At 50.0% G+C, this 19,525-nt stretch overlaps 1 protein-coding gene across 1 annotated transcript in view; it reads right to left on the bottom strand.

Moving 5' to 3' along the window:
* Positions 1-12,384, bottom strand: part of LOC115461524 (eukaryotic translation initiation factor 3 subunit A-like) — a 30,767-nt gene extending 18,383 nt beyond the window's left edge. The window contains exon 1 of the mRNA XM_030191426.1: positions 12,341-12,384. The gene's annotated coding sequence lies outside the window, so the exon portion shown is untranslated. The remainder of the gene's footprint in view (positions 1-12,340) is intronic.
* Positions 12,385-19,525: the final 7,141 nt, after the last annotated feature.

Genomic DNA, 19,525 nt, shown 5'->3' with positions numbered 1-19,525 from the left:
TTCTCCGAGGACAGCAGGCTGATTGTTCTCACGACTGGGTTGACGTCCACGGCAGCCCCCCACCAACCGGAACAAAGCTTTGCGGGCGGTCCCGCACGCAGGGTACGCCCACCGCGCATGCGCGGCCGTCTTCACGCCCGTGCGTGACCGTTCCAATTCGTTGACAGCCTTCAAAGTAGAGAAATGCAAGGCGCAGTGCCCCGAAGGGTGCACGGAGCCAAAAATAATATGGCGCCGTGCCCCGACGGGCACGCGCACTAATCCCCAGCGGGGGGCGAGCGCGGCGAGGGAAGGGACAGGCCCCCGTCGCCAGCGGCTCCCCGCTGGGCAACGGGAGGAGCCAAAAGGGGGGCTTAAAAGCCCAGGTGTAAAGCCAGGTCGACCTCTTCCGGTCGCCGCGGCCATCCGAAGTACACTGAAGTACCACGTACCTTCGAGCGCTGCAGCCCCGATCCTGAGCGGAGGCGGCCGACAATCTTTTCCCCGCCGCCCACGACCCCGAGATAAGTGAGTAAAAAAAAAAAAAAAAGGTATATATATAAATAAAATGGGATGGACGCACTGGGGTTCCCGAGTGGGAGCGAGCGCTGGGCAAATCGTTCCGCAGTCGCAGGTCGGCGCGGGTACAGAGTCAGCCAGGGTAAAAAAAAAAAAAAACCATTGTGACTTTAGTTTCAGTTTTTCATTAGCTGCGGTCAATAGTTTTGATTGCTTTAATATATCCTGGTTTGGATGGTGTTGCTTAGCAGAGGGATGCAGATTGCAGGCTATGATGATCCCCAGCGGCCTCGGTGGTCGCACTAGCTGGGCAGGATCCCCGTGCACGTCGCGCCGCGAGTGGCAATCCGACCGGAGAGAGATCTGTCCCGGGACAAGGCGCATGGCTTTAGGAGCTGGTTTCACTTTCGGGCTCACGTTGCAATGTGCTTGATAATAACACCTTGCTTTCGCTATTCAGATGCAGCAGTACCCAACGGACAGCAGAGGGCAGTATGGTGCTTTCAGTATGCAATGTGGCAAGTTACAAAAACAAAACAAAACAAAACAAAGCAATAGAGTACTGCAAACGCAGCCTGGCAATCACAGCAATGTAATTCATAATGTATATTCTGTACTGTATGTTCTATACTCAGGCACTGTTTTAGTCAGCCAATACATGCCAAGTTTGCTTGTGCGCTCTTGCGCGTAAGGGAGCTACATGGGGACAGCGGAGCCGTAAGAGTAGGGTAGATGGTTTCTAAATTTCTATATATTTCTAATTTCTTACCTACATAATAACGTGATATATTTCACTATATTTCTAAGTAGTGGCTTTACGTTATTCCTGTTCTCTCTAACAGAAGAAAAGTGCGTAACCCAGAACAGCCAGGTTTCCTTATACTAAGTTATCCACATATAAAAGGGACCAAATGAGGTAATAACATAACGAAAGCACAAGCAGGCGCAAAAACGTGGTAAGGCGCAGGAGACCCTAACTGATTTTCTCTTAAGTCTTAGATCCTTGACGAATTACACACCACCCACCACTCCTTCGCCCAGTATGGAAGCGGAAGCGGAGGCAGCAAACGAATGTCCAACCCAAGATAGCAGAGCGGAAGAGGGGCCCAGCACGCCACCGGAGAAGGAGGTCGAGACAACGGCCCAAGAGAACGACACGAGCGAGACAACAAGGAAGAAGCGAACGGCAAGAAAGCAAGCAGGCAAAAAAGCGACAGGACAACTCGCCCCTGCAGCAGCAGCCACGCCAGTGCTGAAGAAAAGAAACAAGAAAAAAGCCACAGCCAGCGGTGTGGAGACCCGCCAGTCCCTACAGAGACCTGGGTGTGCAGGCGTATGGTCGTCTCCACATGCGGCAGAAAGTGCGGGGCCAACAGCATGGCCGTATGGCTGGGGATACCCCCCCTTCCTATTTTGGGGCATGGCCAGGATTCGGCCCCCCACCCAGCCATACATGGCCAATGCCAAATGCGGCAAATCACCCGAACCCCGCAACAGCCCCGAGCACCCCAAACCACGGTTGCGGGTGCTATACAACTAATACCCCAAGGCCGGAGCACGCTACCACGACCAGTGCCCCAACACAGGAGAGCACAGGTACGACCAGCAGGGCTTGGGGATTAGAGAATGTAAATGCCAATGCAGAATCGGGGGTGGGAACGAGCAGAGCAGGCGATAGTAGCACGACAAGCGGGGGCGATCAGGGCGCACACGCCGAGGGAGAGGGCGGCAGTGGGGGGCCCAGCATCACAGTCAAAGAGGCAGGGCCCCCTCCAGGCAAAAAAGAGAAAAAGAAAAGGAAAGGAAAGAAGAAATGCAAGCATAGCAGTTCAGACAGTGAGAGTAGCTCCGATTCATCGTCTTCGTCCTCTACCTCATCATCGGACGAAGACGATGAAACAAAGGGCGCAGAAGGAACAGTGGCAGCTAACAAGGAGGACCGCCCCCCTCCAATGGTAGCACTGCCTCACATATGGAGACTAGTACCCAAATCCACTAGAAAAAAAATAAAGAACAGGAAATACTTTGACATATTCCAAGTGCTAGAGGGGAAGAAGAGGGACAAGAAAAGAAAGAAAGACTCAAAAGATAATACAAACACACGGGACAAAGGCACACAAAAATCAATTGTAAACTGGCTATGGGCATTTCTCAGAGTAATAGACGTAGCCGGACAGGCCGACCCCACCCAGTACAGCCCTATGCTAGCGTACGCCCACAACATAGTGCAAGCGTACAAAGATCACGAGGGCAAGATGGTGGAGGCTATTATTAAGAATAAAATTGCAGAGCATATACAAAAACATGGACTGATGAGACAAAGTCAGCACGGATTTAGTGAAGGGAAGTCTTGCCTCACCAATCTAATGCATTTTTTTGAGGGGGTAAGCAAACATGTGGACAATGGGGAGCCGGTTGATATTGTATATCTGGATTTTCAGAAGGCGTTTGACAAAGTGCCGCACGAAAGACTCCTGAAGAAATTGCAGAGTCATGGAATCGGAGGTAGGGCATTATTATGGATTAAGAACTGGTTGAAAGATAGGAAGCAGAGAGTAGGATTGCCTGGCCAGTATTCTCAGTGGAGGAGGGTAGTTAGTGGGGTCCCGCAGGGGTCTGTGCTGGGTCCGTTGCTTTTTAATGTATTTATAAATGACCTAGAGATGGGAATAACTAGTGAGGTAATTAAATTCGCCGATGACACAAAATTATTCAGGGTCGTCAAGTCGCAGGAGGAATGTGAACGATTACAGGAGGACCTTGCGAGACTGGGAGAATGGGCGTGCAAGTGGCAGATGAAGTTCAATGTTGACAAGTGCAAAGTGATGCATGTGGGTAAGAGGAACCCGAATTATAGCTACGTCTTGCAAGGTTCCGCATTAGGAGTTACGGATCAAGAAAGGGATCTGGGTGTCGTCGTCGATGATACGCTGAAACCTTCTGCTCAGTGTGCTGCTGCGGCTAGGAAAGCGAATAGAATGTTGGGTGTTATTAGGAAGGGTATGGAGTCCAGGTGTGCGGATGTTATAATGCCGTTGTATCGCTCCATGGTGCGACCGCACCTGGAGTATTGTGTTCAGTACTGGTCTCCGTATCTCAAAAAAGATATAGTAGAATTGGAAAAGGTACAGCGAAGGGCGATGAAAATGATAGTGGGGATGGGACGACTTTCCTATGAAGAGAGGCTGAGAAGGCTAGGGCTTTTCAGCTTGGAGAAGAGACGGCTGAGGGGAGATATGATAGAAGTGTATAAAATAATGAGTGGAATGGATTGGGTGGATGTGAAGCGACTGTTCACGCTATCCAAAAATACTAGGACTAGAGGGCATGAGTTGAAGCTACAGTGTGGTAAATTTAAAACGAATCGGAGAAAAGTTTTCTTCACCCAACGTGTAATTAGACTCTGGAATTCGTTGCCGGAGAACGTGGTACGGGCGGTTAGCTTGACGGAGTTTAAAAAGGGGTTAGATAGATTCCTAAAGGACAAGTCCATAGACCGCTATTAAATGGACTTGGAAAAATTCCGCATTTTTAGGTATAACTTGTCTGGAATGTTTTTACGTTTGGGGAGCGTGCCAGGTGCCCTTGACCTGGATTGGCCACTGTCGGTGACAGGATGCTGGGCTAGATGGACCTTTGGTCTTTCCCAGTATGGCACTACTTATGTACTTATGTACTTATGAAACAGGTGGCTAAAATATGACGAAGACTATAGGGACAGGATGGACGAGTGCTCAGCCCTAGGGTGGGGGTGGATGAATGTGGATTTGTGGTTGCACTGCATGTCAAACAGAGGGCCCGTAACAGGCGCACAGGGAAGACCCTTTCGGCCAGGGGGACCAAGCAGCGGGGGAAGAACATTGGGGAACCAGGAAGGGGCGTGCTGGCGATTCAACCGCGCAGCATGCTCCCAGCCAAACTGCAGATACAAGCACGTGTGCACCTCGTGCGGAGCCCCACACCCAGCCGTCAAATGCGCCAAGAAACCACCAGATAGAACGGCCCAACCCTAACGGAGACCACAGGGTCATAGCACCTTCCCCGGTCAACCTGCCAGCGATGCGGCCATGGTTGGCCCGGTATAAAGAAAAGGAGGCAGTAATAATCGAAAATGGTTTTGCACACGGCTTTAGAATCCCCTATTATGGTGCTCAAACAAGAAGAGCGGTCAGAAATTCCCCATCAGTGCGGCGGCTGCACCTTGAAGCGACAACACGCATCGCAAAAGAGGTGAGCTTAGGAAGGGTGGCAGGCCCCTTCAACGACATACCTTTTGAGCGCTTCATCGTGTCCCCGTTAGCAATCATCCCCAAAAAAGAGCCCGGAAAATACAGACTCATACATAACCTATCGTATCCTGCAGGCACCTCGGTGAATGATTTTCTCCCCCCAGAAGCGAGTTCAGTGCACTATGCCACCTTTGACATGGCGGTCCAGTTATTGCGCAAAGCAGGACAGGGAGCCCTCATGGCCAAAGCAGACATAGAGTCCGCCTTTCGACTCCTGCCAGTACATCCAGACAATTTCCCCATATTAGGTTTCAAATTCGATGGGCAGTACTACTACGATAAGTGTATGCCCATGGGATGCGCAATATCCTGCGCAGTTTTTGAGTGCTTCAGTACATTTCTACACTGGGTAGTCGAGAGAACATCGGGGTCCAAGAACATTATCCACTACTTAGATGACTTCCTGTTTATAGGGCCAGCAGACAGGCCAACATGCCAGTCCACACTTAACCATTTCCGCGCAGTAACCGAGTCATTCGGTATACCCCTCGCGAAAGAAAAAACATGGGGCCCTACCACACGCCTGCAGTTCCTAGGAATCGAGCTAGACTCCCGCGAGATGGTATCTCGATTACCAGCCGAAAAAATCGACAAAATAAGAACGCAGATAGCAGAAGTAGCGAGACGTGAGAAGGTCACCTTAAGGGAAATGCAGTCATTAGTAGGTACCCTCAACTTTGCTTGCAGAGTAATTGTTATGGGTAGGGCATTCCTCCGACGACTATCCAGCGCTATGTCTGGGGTGCTAAAACCATCACATCATATCAGACTAACACGGAACATGAAAGACGACCTCAGGGTATGGGACATGTTTCTGAGGCAATTCAATGGCAGAGTAGTATGGTTAGACGCTCCAGTATCCAACGCAGATTTACAGTTATACACTGATGCAGCGGGTGGAATAGGGTTCGGAATTTACTTCCAGGGAGAATGGTGCGCGGATACATGGCCGCCGATCTGGAAAGATCAGAACATTACAAAAAACATTACATTCCTAGAACTTTTTCCAATTGTAGTAGCAGTCGCCATATGGAGGTGGAAGCTCAGCAATAGGAGAGTAGTGTTTTGGTCGGACAACAGAGCAGTCGTAGACATATTAAATAGGCACACGGCGCGCTGCCCACGCGTAGTAGACTTAGCGCGCGAGCTAGTGAAACTATGTCTATATAACAACATTCTACTGCGCGCAAAGCATGTCCCTGGCGCATGCAACCCAATTGCTGATGCTCTTTCTCGTTCAAAGTGGGAAACCTTCAGGAAGCTGGCACCCCAGGCAGCGACGAGAGGAGAGCCCGTACCCAGTTACCTATGGAGGTTCGGAGCCCCGAGGCATGGAGATTACTGAAACAATCCTTGGCGCCGAGAACCTGGAGGACGTACATAGCTGGGTACCAGAAAGTACACTCCTTCCTGCACGCGCAAGGATGGCGCGGAGGCCCAGTACTGGACAGCGCAATCACTGAATATATCATACAGGCGAAACAAAGGGGAGGGACCCTCAGCGTAGTTACCAGACATCTGACAGCATTCTCATTCTTCACGAAGATAGCGGGGTGGGGTGACCCAAAAAATAGATTCATAATCAAAAAATTGTTAGCAGGCTGGCGCCGTGAACGCGGAGCCAGACCGGACTGGAGGCTTCCAATCACGCATGACCTGTTGTATGAGATATGGCAAGCCATGGGAAGCGTCTGCCACTCTAAATACGAAACCCAACTCTTCCGGGCGGCATTTACACTGGCCTTTTTTGGCGCATTAAGGATAAGCGAATTGGTAGCCACATCCAAGAAAAACCCGACGCACACCGGGCTAAAGATCAGTGAGGTCACGGTAGCACTGCAAATAGTAATCCACAGATCCAAAACGGACCAAATAGGCAAGGGACAGACACTCACACTAACGCAAGTGGACTCGCTCCATACTTGCCCCGTAGCAAACATCAGAGACTACCTAGCGCTGAGACCTTCAGGGAGCGAGCCCCTACTAGTACACATAGATAGAACCCCGCTCACCCTCTTCCAATTCACGGCAGTATTACGCAAATGCTTGACAAAGACAGGGCGCGACCCAGCGGGATATGGAACACATTCCTTTAGGATAGGAGCCGCCACATGCGCCGCATCCCTAGGCCTCCCACCCTCAGCCATCAAGCAAATAGGGAGATGGAAGTCGAAAGCGTACAAGGGATATATTAGGGAGTAGTCCCACGGGACGCTGGACCCGTCGGCGGCGATGTAATATTCCCACTATTCTATATTGCAGGGTCTCACACAGTGTGGATTGTCGGCCATTCCTACATTAAGTGGGCCGCGCGCAGAGCAGGTGTAAGGCCCGGCGGCCGCCACTTAGGCTTGGCGGCGAGAGGAGTACAAATACTTTGGATGGGAATTGGAGGCATGAAATGGCACCAGTTGGGCACACTACTGCAACGCAAGGCAGACACCCTAGCCGCCCCAGCAGCCATAGTCATACATCTCGGAGGGAACGACATCGGAGCGCTCCCTGCCATCGAGATTATAAAGGCAGCTAAGCGCGAGCTCTCAAGAATCGCCCTCCTTTTTCCCAACACTAGTGTGGTGTGGTCCGACATTCTCCCTAGATGGATACACAGGGACGCTAATCTGTGGGGTAGGCCAAGAAAGAAACTGAACAGGCAGATCGCAGCGTGGGTGATGCGCAGGGGCGGCTGGCAGATCACACACGAGTGGGCGGACGACCTGTGCAAAGGCTACTTCTGGAAGGATGGCACACACCTTTCTGACATTGGAAATGACTTATTCAACAATGACTTACTGAGTGTGCTAGAGCTGGTACTGGCAGCACAACAGGCCGCAGCTATTGGGGGGGGGAGGGGTTGGCCGAGGTAAGCCATGCTACCTCGGCCTGGTGGCGGGGTACCCAAGCCAGTTGACATTTTGCTAGGCAGCTAGCAGCTGCGGATACCATACGGCTCCCTTGCTGTGCGGCGGGGAGCCCTGTTCGCGATTAGCCAGTCTTGCTAGGGCGGCGGACTTGGCTTGGGGGTATTTGAGCCAGAGGCTGAAAGCGGCTTGGGTATGCCCAGGGTGAAGTTATGTTGTTGTATTTAAATAAAGCTGCGGCCAAGTTGTGCCAAATCTAGAAAATATGTGTGAAGTCTTTATTCAGTAAAAGGATGAATACGGTATATGGGGCCCGAGGGGTCTCGGCTGCCTATGTTAATGCAAGGCGCAGTGCCCCGAAGGGTGCACGGAGCCAAAAATAATATGGCGCCGTGCCCCGACGGGCACATGCACTAATCCCCAGCGGGGGGCGAGTGCGGCGAGGGAAGGGACAGGCCCCCGTCGCCAGCGGCTCCCCGCTGGGCAACGGGAGGAGCCAAAAGGGGGGCTTAAAAGCCCAGGTGTAAAGCCAGGTCGACCTCTTCCGGTCGCCGCGGCCAGCCGAAGTACACCCATCCCCCCCGTCCCCAGTAAAGCATAATGAACGCAAGTAGAAATAGTCGCAGCGTGGGCGGGGTACCCAAGCCAGTTGACATTTTGCTAGGCAGCTAGCAGCTGCGGATACCATACTTCTCCCTTGCTGTGCGGCGGGGAGCCCTGTTCGCGATTAGCCAGTCTTGCTAGGGCGGCGGACTTGGCTTGGGGGTATTTGAGCCAGAGGCTGAAAGCGGCTTGGGTATGCCCAGGGTGAAGTTATGTTGTTGTATTTAAATAAAGCTGCGGCCAAGTTGTGCCAAATCTAGAAAATATGTGTGAAGTCTTTATTCAGTAAAAGGATGAATACGGTATATGGGGCCCGAGGGGTCTCGGCTGCCTATGTTATGACACGGGGACGAAGTCTGTCCCCAACCCATGGGCTCTGTTCACATCCCCATCTCATCCCCGCGGGCTCTGTCCCCATCCCCGTGGTTACCAGGGGTCCCCATCCCCCTGTCATTCTCTAATCTGTAGTTCTTACTTCACTGTAGGGGGGGGGGCTCTTAAATTTTACAGTTTAAGGGCACAATTTATTTTGAATTTTGTTCCCACCTTTTCAGTAGTAGCTCAATAGGCATGCAGAGCTGGTGGCTGAGAGATTAGGAGTTGAAAGAAGGAAGGGACTTGGAAACTGCAAGGGAAAGAGGGAAATAGGGCAGAGGCCAGCACAGGCCAGAAAGATGATCTGTCCAGCTGTCAGCTCAGTGCAGTGGGAAGCAACTTTACACAGCAACATAACAGATGACAGCAGATAGAGACCAAACCGGACCATCCTGTCTGCCTGGTTATTCTTGTCCATCCTGCTAAAGATATATTCCAGCTGGCAGCCAGCGCCTGTCTGCTTAAAGGGGAGGGGGAGGGGCAGGCACAGCTAGCCTCAGTGCAGTTAGGTCAGGACTGACTATTTAGCAAGGTGGGTGGGGGAGGGGTGATGGTAGTGGCATAACAGCCAGACAGAGCTCAGCAGAGGCGGGTGGGGTTTGTATGTCAAATGGCTGTCAGCTGGAATATATCCTTAGCTAGAGTAACATAACATAGTAACATAGTAGATGATGGCAGAAAAAGACCTGCACGGTCCATCCAGTCTGCCCAACAAGATATCTCATATGTGCTACTTTTTGTGTATATCTTACCTTGATTTGTACCTGTCTTTTTCAGGGCACAGACCGTATAAGTCTAGCAGAGGCAAGAGCAACCCTGGAGACTGGGTGATCCAAGTGGATCTTATCTACCTTTGTTACTTTACCAGAGACAATTCTGTACATCAGCAGAGTGAAACAGAGGGGCTGATGCATTGGAATTGTGTGCCGATTGCTTAGGGAGTAGTTTCCTAAATGTGATGCCAAAGTTTTATTCAATGATAGAGCAAAGAAATATAAGAGCATAAGGATAGCCATATTGGGTCAGACCAATGGACCATTTAGCCCAGTATCCTGCTTCCAACAGTGGCCAGGCCAGGACACAAGTAACATAACATAGTAGATGACGGCAGAAAAAGAGCTGCACGGTCCATCCAGTCTGCCCAACAAGATAAACTCATATGTGCTACTTTTTGTGTATTCCTTACCTTGATTTGCACCTCTTCAGGGCACAGACTGTATAAGTCTGCCCAGCACTATCCCCGCCTCCCAACCACCAGCCCCGCCTCCCACCACCGGCTCTGGCACAGACCGTACAAGTCTGCCCAGCACTATCCCCGCCTCCCACCACCGGCTCTGGCACAGACCGTACAAGTTTGCCCAGCACTATCCCCGCCTCCCAACCACCAGCCCCGCCTCCCACCACCGGCTCTGGCACAGACCGTACAAGTCTGCCCAGCACTATCCCCGCCTCCCAACCACCAGCCCCGCCTCCCACCACCGGCTCTGGCACAGACCGTACAAGTCTGCCCAGCACTATCCCCGCCTCCCAACCACCAGCCCCGCCTCCCACCACCGGCTCTGGCACAGACCGTACAAGTTTGCCCAGCACTATCCCCGCCTCCCAACCACCAGCCCCGCCTCCCACCACCGGCTCTGGCACAGACCGTACAAGTCTGCCCAGCACTATCCCCGCCTCCCAACCACCAGCCCCGCCTCCCACCACCGGCTCTGGCACCCAAGTACCTGACAGAATCCCAAAGAGTAACAAGATTCCATGCTACCAATCCCAGGAGCAACCAGTGGCTTCCCCCATGTCCGTCTCAATATCAGACCATGGACTTTTCCTCCGTGAACTTGTCCAAACCTTTTTAAAACCCAGATACGCTAACCACTGTTACCATCTCCTCTCACTGTAACTACACTTTGAGTGAAAAAATATTTCTTCCTGTTTGTTTTTAAAGTATTTCCACGTAACTTCCTTGAGTGTCCCCTAGTCTTTGTAATTTTGGAATGAGTAAAAAATCAATTTACTTCTACTTGTTCTACACCACTCAGGATTTTGTAGACCTCAATGATATCCCCCCTCATCCGTCTCTTTTCCAAGCTGAAGAGCCCTAACTTCCTTAACCTTTCCTCATACAAGAGGAGTTCCATCCCTTTTATCATTTTGGTCGCTCTTCTTTGGACCTTTTCTAATTCCACTATATCTTTTTTGAGATACGTACTGATGGCACCGCTCAGGAAGAAACTGGAGATCATGGGTTTTAACCCAGTCATCTACACAGATGATGGCACCATTTACATACCTTTCAACAACAACATCACGGAAATAATGGACAAAGTCAAAACAGGTCTAGACCGTATGGAAAATTGAGCAGAAACTCTCAAACTCAAACTAAACAGAGACAAAACCAAGTTCCTTGTACTGTCAAGCCTGCACATCTCCACAGTCCACCATCAGGGCCGCCGAGAGACTGGGCCGGGCTTGGGGCAAGACCACCCCCAGGGCCCCCTCCACCCCCCCCCCGAGGTCGTCGTCGCCGCCGCTACCCCCCCCCCTCCACCTACCCCTGCATTGAAATCAAAGCGCCCCTCACCTCCGTTTGAAAGCGCTGCAGGCAGCAGGGCAGCAGATCGCCTCCCTTCGGCCCTCCTTCCCTTGTGTCCCGCCCTCGCGGAAGTTACGTCAGACGAGGGCGGGACACAGGGAGGGAAGGAGGCCCGAAGGGAGGCGATCTGCTGCCCTGCTGCCTGCAGCGCTTTCAAACGGAGGTGAGAGGCGCTGTGATTTTAATGCAGAGGGCCCAGCCCGGTGGCAGACGGTCGATGACGGAGGGCGGGTGGGACTGCGGCACCGGGCTCCCCTTGGAGGGGGAATTTTGTCCCCCCTGCCCCCCCTCTCGGCGGCTATGTCCACCATCATTTCACACTCAACCATTAAACATACCAAATTGAAACACAGCTAAAGATACCGGGCATCATTCTTGACAAACACCTAACACTGGACAATCAATTATCAGCAATAACTGAAAATGCTTCAGAACACTATAGGTTCAGAGACTATTTTCCAAGACAATCATTTCGGATAATAGTACAATTGACAATAATTTCACAACTGGACTACTGCAATGCAGTATACGTTGGATGCAAGGAAAGCGCACTGAAATCACTCAAAACACTCCAAAACACGGCGGAAAGGCTAATTTTCAAGAAGTCAAAATATGAAAAAGCCACCCCACTACTCAAAGCACTACACCGGCTACCAATCATGGCAAGACTGATCTTCAAAGCGAGCGCCATCATCTCCTGAATACATGTCAGACTTGGTAGAACTATCCCCAAGAAATGCAAGCCCAGAAACCAAAAGCTACCTACTTCTCCACCTACTCAACTGTAGAAACATAACTTACAAATCTATCTACCTGGCTGGATTTAACTACCTGGGCTCCAAATGGTGGAACTCAATACCAAAGATCACAAGAAGCATCACGAACTATCTTCGATTCAGAAAAGAACTGAAAACATACATTAAAAAAAAATTCTACAACAAATAACTTAGATACCGAAGTCCATTCCAAGCACAAATCACAAATTATAAGCCCCAACCAAAATGAAAACTGTAATTGTAAGCCATCTCAACTGAACTGCAAATTGTAAACCAAAACTGTAACTGTTAACCAGAATGTAATTTGTAAGCCACTTTGAACCGAAACGTGTCCTATATAATTCTCACCTCCAACGTTCTGAGGCTGCCTGGAACCGTGATTTCCAGCCAGAGCTGCTCAGGAAAGTGGAGTAGATAAAAGTGACGTCATTCCTGAAGTGCCACTGATTGGCTGCTATGACATGCTGCAGGACGTTCAATAGACAGGAGTTATCAATAGAAATCAAACAAAATAAAACATGGAAAAGAAAATAAGATGATACCTTTTTTATTGGACATAACTTAATACATTTCTTGATTAGCTTTCGAAGGTTGCCCTTCTTCCTCAGATCGGAAATAAGCAAATGTGTTAGCAGATAGTATATATAAGAGAAACATCAAAGCATTACTTTGACAGTCTGACAGAGTGGGAGGGTGGGGGTATGCATGGGGACATCAAAGCATTTCACTGATATTCTAACAGAATGGGTGTTGGTAGTTGAGAGGAGGGAAATAAACAGAGAAATACAGCTTTATGGTTTATAATGGGTTAGAAAACCCAGATCCTTATTAAGTCCTGTTTGTTGGGTGTCAAAATATTCAATCATTCTTATTTCAAAGGTCTTACGTTCCTGTATTGTTTTAAAATTACCTTTCAGTATTCTTACTGTGAAATCACTGGTGCAGTGTTCTGGTCTTGTGAAGTGTTGGCCCACAGGGGTGGGGGCCTGACTGGCACCGGCTATTTTCATGTGATGTCTGTGCAGATTGAATCTTGTCTTAAGCATCTGGCCTGTTTCTCCAATATAGCATCCTTCGTTACATTTCTTACACTGAATGATATATACCACATTGGAAGATGAGCATGTAAAATAGTCCTTTATGTTGAATGTTTTTCCTTTGTGGATGACTGGAGTCCTGTGAAATGTTTTGGCATAGTTTGCAGCTGGCTGTGTTACAGGGAAACGTGCCCTTTTCTTTTTCCGTCTGTGTTGGAAGTTTACTTCTGATCAGCTTGTGTTTTAAATTTGGTGGCTGTCGGAAGGCCAGCACTGGTGGGGATGGACGTGCAGGACGTCAGGACTCACAGAAACAGAATCCAGATCAGTGATCACGTCAGACTCGGAGACCGGCGCTGAAGGGGACTTCAGTTGGCGGGGGAGGGTTGGCGGCGGTGGAGTTGAAAGGGATGGGGGAGGGTCAGCGACGTGGGGGGAGGGTAGGCGGTGCTGGGGGGGGGGCTAAAATGTGCCCCATCACCATGGGCTCTGGACCCCCCTCCCGCCGAAGTCTGGCTACACCCGATACACAGGCCTACACTATCGCAGGCCACTTTTTACCACGGCTTACTAAAAGGGCCCCTAAGTTATATATTATACCTAGGGCAATGGAGGGTTAAGTGACTTGCCCTGGGTCACACAGAGCTGCAGATAAAACTGGGGAACTGAACCTGGTTCTCCAGGTCTGCAAACTGCAGCATTAACCCCTGTGAAGGGAGGGGAACCAGGAAGAAGAACTTTCTTTTTCATCTGCTTGCTCCATGCACCATGTGTGTATCAGAGGTTGCATGACATTGCCTGGCACTGCATCCCCTGCTGCCCACCTCCTGCCAGTCTCCTACCTGCTGAGCACAAAGCCCTGCAGCCATTCTCCTGCCCTTCTCCACAGCACCATTTCCAGCCCCTGTGAAGGGAGGGGAACCAGGAAGAAGAACTTTCTTTTTCGTCTGCTTGCTCCATGCACCATGTGTGTATCAGAGGTTGCATGACATTGCCTGGCACTGCATCCCCTGCTGCCCACCTCCTGCCAGTCTCCTACCTGCTGAGCACAAAGCCCTGCAGCCATTCTCCTGCCCTTCTCCACAGCACCATTTCCAGCCCCTGTGAAGGGAGGGGAACCAGGAAGAAGAACTTTCTTTTTCGTCTGCTTGCTCCATGCACCATGTGTGTATCAGAGGTTGCATGACATTGCCTGGCACTGCATCCCCTGCTGCCCACCTCCTGCCAGTCTCCTACCTGCTCAGCACAAAGCCCTGCAGCCATTCTCCTGCCCTTCTCCACAGCACCATTTCCAGCCCCTGTGAAGGGAGGGGAACCAGGAAGAAGAACTTTCTTTTTCGTCTGCTTGCTCCATGCACCATGTGTGTATCAGAGGTTGCATGACATTGCCTGGCACTGCATCCCCTGCTGCCCACCTCCTGCCAGTCTCCTACCTGCTGAGCACAAAGCCCTGCAGCCATTCTCCTGCCCTTCTCCACAGCACCATTTGCAGCCCCTCTGAAGGGAGGGGAACCAGGAAGAACTTCTTTCCATGCACCATGTGTGTATCAGAGGTTGCATGACATTGCCTGGCACTGCATCCCCTGCTGCCCACCTCCTGCCAGTCTCCTACCTGCTCAGCACAAAGCCCTGCAGCCATTCTCCTGCCCTTCTCCACAGCACCATTTCCAGCCCCGGCTCAGGAGCAGCAGCCCTGTGAAGGGAGGGGAACCAGGAAGAAGAACTTTCTTTTTCGTCTGCTTGCTCCATGCACCATGTGTGTATCAGAGGTTGCATGACATTGCCTGGCACTGCATCCCCTGCTGCCCACCTCCTGCCAGTCTCCTACCTGCTGAGCACAAAGCCCTGCAGCCATTCTCCTGCCCTTCTCCACAGCACCATTTCCAGCCCCTGTGAAGGGAGGGGAACCAGGAAGAAGAACTTTCTTTTTCGTCTGCTTGCTCCATGCACCATGTGTGTATCAGAGGTTGCATGACATTGCCTGGCACTGCATCCCCTGCTGCCCACCTCCTGCCAGTCTCCTACCTGCTCAGCACAAAGCCCTGCAGCCATTCTCCTGCCCTTCTCCACAGCACCATTTCCAGCCCCTGTGAAGGGAGGGGAACCAGGAAGAAGAACTTTCTTTTTGGTCTGCTTGCTCCATGCACAATGTGTGTATCAGAGGTTGCATGACATTGCCTGGCACTGCATCCCCTGCTGCCCACCTCCTGCCAGTCTCCTACCTGCTGAGCACAAAGCCCTGCAGCCATTCTCCTGCCCTTCTCCACAGCACCATTTCCAGCCCCTGTGAAGGGAGGGGAACCAGGAAGAAGAACTTTCTTTTTGGTCTGCTTGCTCCATGCACAATGTGTGTATCAGAGGTTGCATGACATTGCCTGGCACTGCATCCCCTGCTGCCCACCTCCTGCCAGTCTCCTACCTGCTAAGCACAAAGCCCTGCAGCCATTCTCCTGCCCTTCTCCACAGAACCATTTCCAGCCCCGGCTCAGGAGCAGCAGCCCTGTGAAGGGAGGGGAACCAGGAAGAAGAACTTTCCATGCACCATGTGTGTATCAGAGGTTACATGACATTGCCTGGCACTGCATCCCCTGCTGCCCACCTCCTGCCAGTCTCCTACCTGCTCAGCACAAAGCCCTGCAGCCATTCTCCTGCCCTTCTCCACAGCACCATTTCCAGCCCTGCTGCTGTTTTTGGGTGGAGGGTTTTGAGTTTGCTGTGTACCAACTCTTAACTTCTCTCCTAATGTCATCTAAGAGAGCAGGGAGTTGAAGGGAGGAAGGACAGAGAAAGAAGAAAGAAGCAGGGAAGAGGGGGTCAGGGATGAGCCGCTTCCAAATGCTGCCATCTCCTGCACCCGCCCAGCACTGCTACTACTGGTACCAGAAGAGCTGAAACCATGGCTCCCTGAAGACTAAGGGCTTGATATTCAAAGGATTTATGCTTCTAACTTTGAGAGTTAGGCTCATAAATTGACCTTCGGGAAAATGGGATGAGTGTAGAAATTATTACTTAAAATGTCACTAAACTCTTCAATTTAGGAGCATTTAAAAAGTGAGTGGCAACAGGGGCAGGTAAACCAAGTTAGGAGCTTACATTTGTACCCCGCGCTTTCCCACTCATGGCAGGCTCAATGCGGCTTAAATGGGGCAATGGAGGGTTAAGTGACTTGCCCAGAGTCACAAAGAGCTGCCTGTGCTTGAAGTGGGAATCGAACTCAGTTCCTCAGGACCAAAGTCCACCACCCTAACCACTAGGCCACTCCTCCACTGTTGCTACTATTTGAGATTCTACATGGAATGTTGCTAGTGGAATAGCAACATTCCATGTAGAATCTCAAATAGTAGCAACATTCCACGTAGAATCTCCAATAGTAGCAACATTCCATGTAGAAGTCGGCCCTTGCAGATCACCAATGTGGCCGCGCAGGCTTCTGCTTCTGTGAGTCTGACGTCCTGCACGTACGTGCAGGACGTCAGACTCACAGAAACAGAAGCCTGCGCAGCCTTCTACATGGAATGTTGCTAGTGGAATAGCAACATTCCATGTAGAATCTCCAATAGTATCTATTTTATTTTTGTTACATTTGTACCCTGCGCTTTCCCACTCATGGCAGGCTCAATGCGGCTTAAATGGGGCAATGGAGGGTTAAGTGACTTGCCCAGAGTCACAAGGAGCTGCCTGTGCCTGAAGTGGGAATCGAACTCAGTTCCTCAGGACCAAAGTCCACCACCCTAACCATTAGGCCACTCCTCCACTCAGCACTAGGATCGTAAATTAGGCTCATAAATTTAGACAAATGAATGATGGATTATTTTAACAGTTAACAGAAAGCAGAATAGTAGGAAGCTAATGAAACTGATGTTCCCTAATCCAAGAGGGGTAAAGTAGAAGCTCATACACTCAGCTAGCTTTGCGTATTTGTCGGCTAAATGGTGAAACAGTATTGCAGCTCAGATGTATCTCTAGTTACTACTTAACGTTTCTAGAGCGCTACTAGGGTTACGCAGCGCTGTACAAGTTGACAAAGAAGGACGGTCCCTGCTCAAAGGAGCTTACAATCTAAGAACGAAATGTCAAGTTGGGGCAGTCTAGATTTCCTGGGTAGAGGTGTAGAGGTTAGGTGCCGAAGGCGACATTGAAGAGGTGGGGTTTGAGCAATGATTTGAAGATGTTATAGGATGTTTTGTAAAGGTCTTAAGTTCTATTTATTTGGGAAGCAGGTAATTGGGGTTAATTGATTTATAGAGTACTGTTAGAATAATTGATTTATTTATTTACAAATTTATATCCCACTCCATCCACAGTTCTGGACAGGTTACAAAAGAAACACACATAATTAGTAACAAACAATTTACATACAATAAAAACAGTTCACATTTCACAGCACAGGGGGGATTCTGAGCCTCAGAGGTGGGCTGATTACTATGGCCACCTGCTGCTGACATCAACCACTCCCTACTATGGAAGCAGGAGTGACAAGAACCAGCTGTGAGCTTTCAATCCTTCACGGCAAAACAGCATGAATGGTTACGGTTTATTTTTTTTAATTTTTTGTTACATTTGTACCCCGCACTTTCCCACTCATGGCAGGCTCAATGCGGCTTACATGGGGCAATGGAGGGTTAAGTGACTTGCCCAGAGTCACAAGGAGCTGCCTGTGCCGGGAATCGAACTCAGTTCCCCAGGACCAAAGTCCACCACCCTAACCACTAGGCCACTCCTATTCACAGGACCCCCATGGTCATTCACAAAGGAAAAATATGCAACATTAAGGAATCTTTCACGTGCTCATCTTCCAATGTGGTATATATCAATTCATTTACATAGACAGCACATGAAAAATGCTAGTACCAATAAAGATGTCACGCCTGTGGGGCAGCACTTTACAAAACCAGAACACAGTACAAGTGATTTTATGGTAAGGATCCTGAAAGGGAACTTTAAAACAATACAGGAACTTAAGACCTTTGAAGTCAGAATGATTAAATATTTTGACACCCACCAGACAGGACTTAACAAAGATCTGGGTTTTCTAGCCCATTATAAACCATCAAATTGAACTGCTTTGACACCCTCCTATCTCCATGCATATCTATCTCCCCGTCCCTCATCCACCTGACTCTTCCTGTCTCTCACCTATCCACCCCCACCCATCCTGTTAGACTGTCAATGAAATGCTTGGATGTTTCACTTACAGTGGGGGAAATAAGTATTTGATCCCTTGCTGATTTTGTAAGTTTGCCCACTGACAAAGACATGAGCAGCCCATAATTGAAGGGTAGGTTATTGGTAACAGTGAGAGATAGCACATCACAAATTAAATCCGGAAAATCACATTGTGGAAAGTATATGAATTTATTTGCATTCTGCAGAGGGAAATAAGTATTTAATCCCTCTGGCAAACAAGACCTAATACTTGGTGGCAAAACCCTTGTTGGCAAGCACAGCGGTCAGACGTCTTCTGTAGTTGATGATGAGGTTTGCACACATGTCAGGAGGAATTTTGGTCCACTCCTCTTTGCAGATCATCTCTAAATCATTAAGAGTTCTGGGCTGTCGCTTGGCAACTCGCAGCTTCAGCTCCCTCCATAAGTTTTCAATGGGATTAAGGTCTGGTGACTGGCTAGGCCACTCCATGACCCTAATGTGCTTCTTCCTGAGCCACTCCTTTGTTGCCTTGGCTGTATGTTTTGGGTCATTGTCGTGCTGGAAGACCCAGCCACGACCCATTTTTAAGGCCCTGGCAGAGGGAAGGAGGTTGTCACTCAGAATTGTACGGTACATGGCCCCATCCATTCTCCCATTGATGCGGTGAAGTAGTCCTGTGCCCTTAGCAGAGAAACACCCCCAAAACATAACATTTCCACCTCCATGCTTGACAGTGGGGACAGTGTTCTTTGGGTCATAGGCAGCATTTCTCTTCCTCCAAACACGGCGAGTTGAGTTCATGCCAAAGAGCTCAATTTTTGTCTCATCTGACCACAGCACCTTCTCCCAATCACTCTCGGCATCATCCAGGTGTTCACTGGCAAACTTCAGACGGGCCGTCACATGTGCCTTCCGGAGCAGGGGGACCTTGCGGGCACTGCAGGATTGCAATCCGTTATGTCGTAATGTGTTACCAATGGTTTTCGTGGTGACAGTGGTCCCAGCTGCCTTGAGATCATTGACAAGTTCCCCCCTTGTAGTTGTAGGCTGATTTCTAACCTTCCTCATGATCAAGGATACCCCACGAGGTGAGATTTTGCGTGGAGCCCCAGATCTTTGTCGATTGACAGTCATTTTGTACTTCTTCCATTTTCTTACTATGGCACCAACAGTTGTCTCCTTCTCGCCCAGCGTCTTACTGATGGTTTTGTAGCCCATTCCAGCCTTGTGCAGGTGTATGATCTTGTCCCTGACATCCTTAGACAGCTCCTTGCTCTTGGCCATTTTGTAGAGGTTAGAGTCTGACTGATTCACTGAGTCTGTGGACAGGTGTCTTTCATACAGGTGA

This window comes from Microcaecilia unicolor, chromosome 1 (genome assembly GCF_901765095.1).
Source record: "Microcaecilia unicolor chromosome 1, aMicUni1.1, whole genome shotgun sequence".
Lineage (NCBI taxonomy): Eukaryota > Metazoa > Chordata > Amphibia > Gymnophiona > Siphonopidae > Microcaecilia > Microcaecilia unicolor.
Note: the sequence above shows the minus strand (reverse complement) of the source record. Positions and strands in the feature narration are given on the sequence as shown.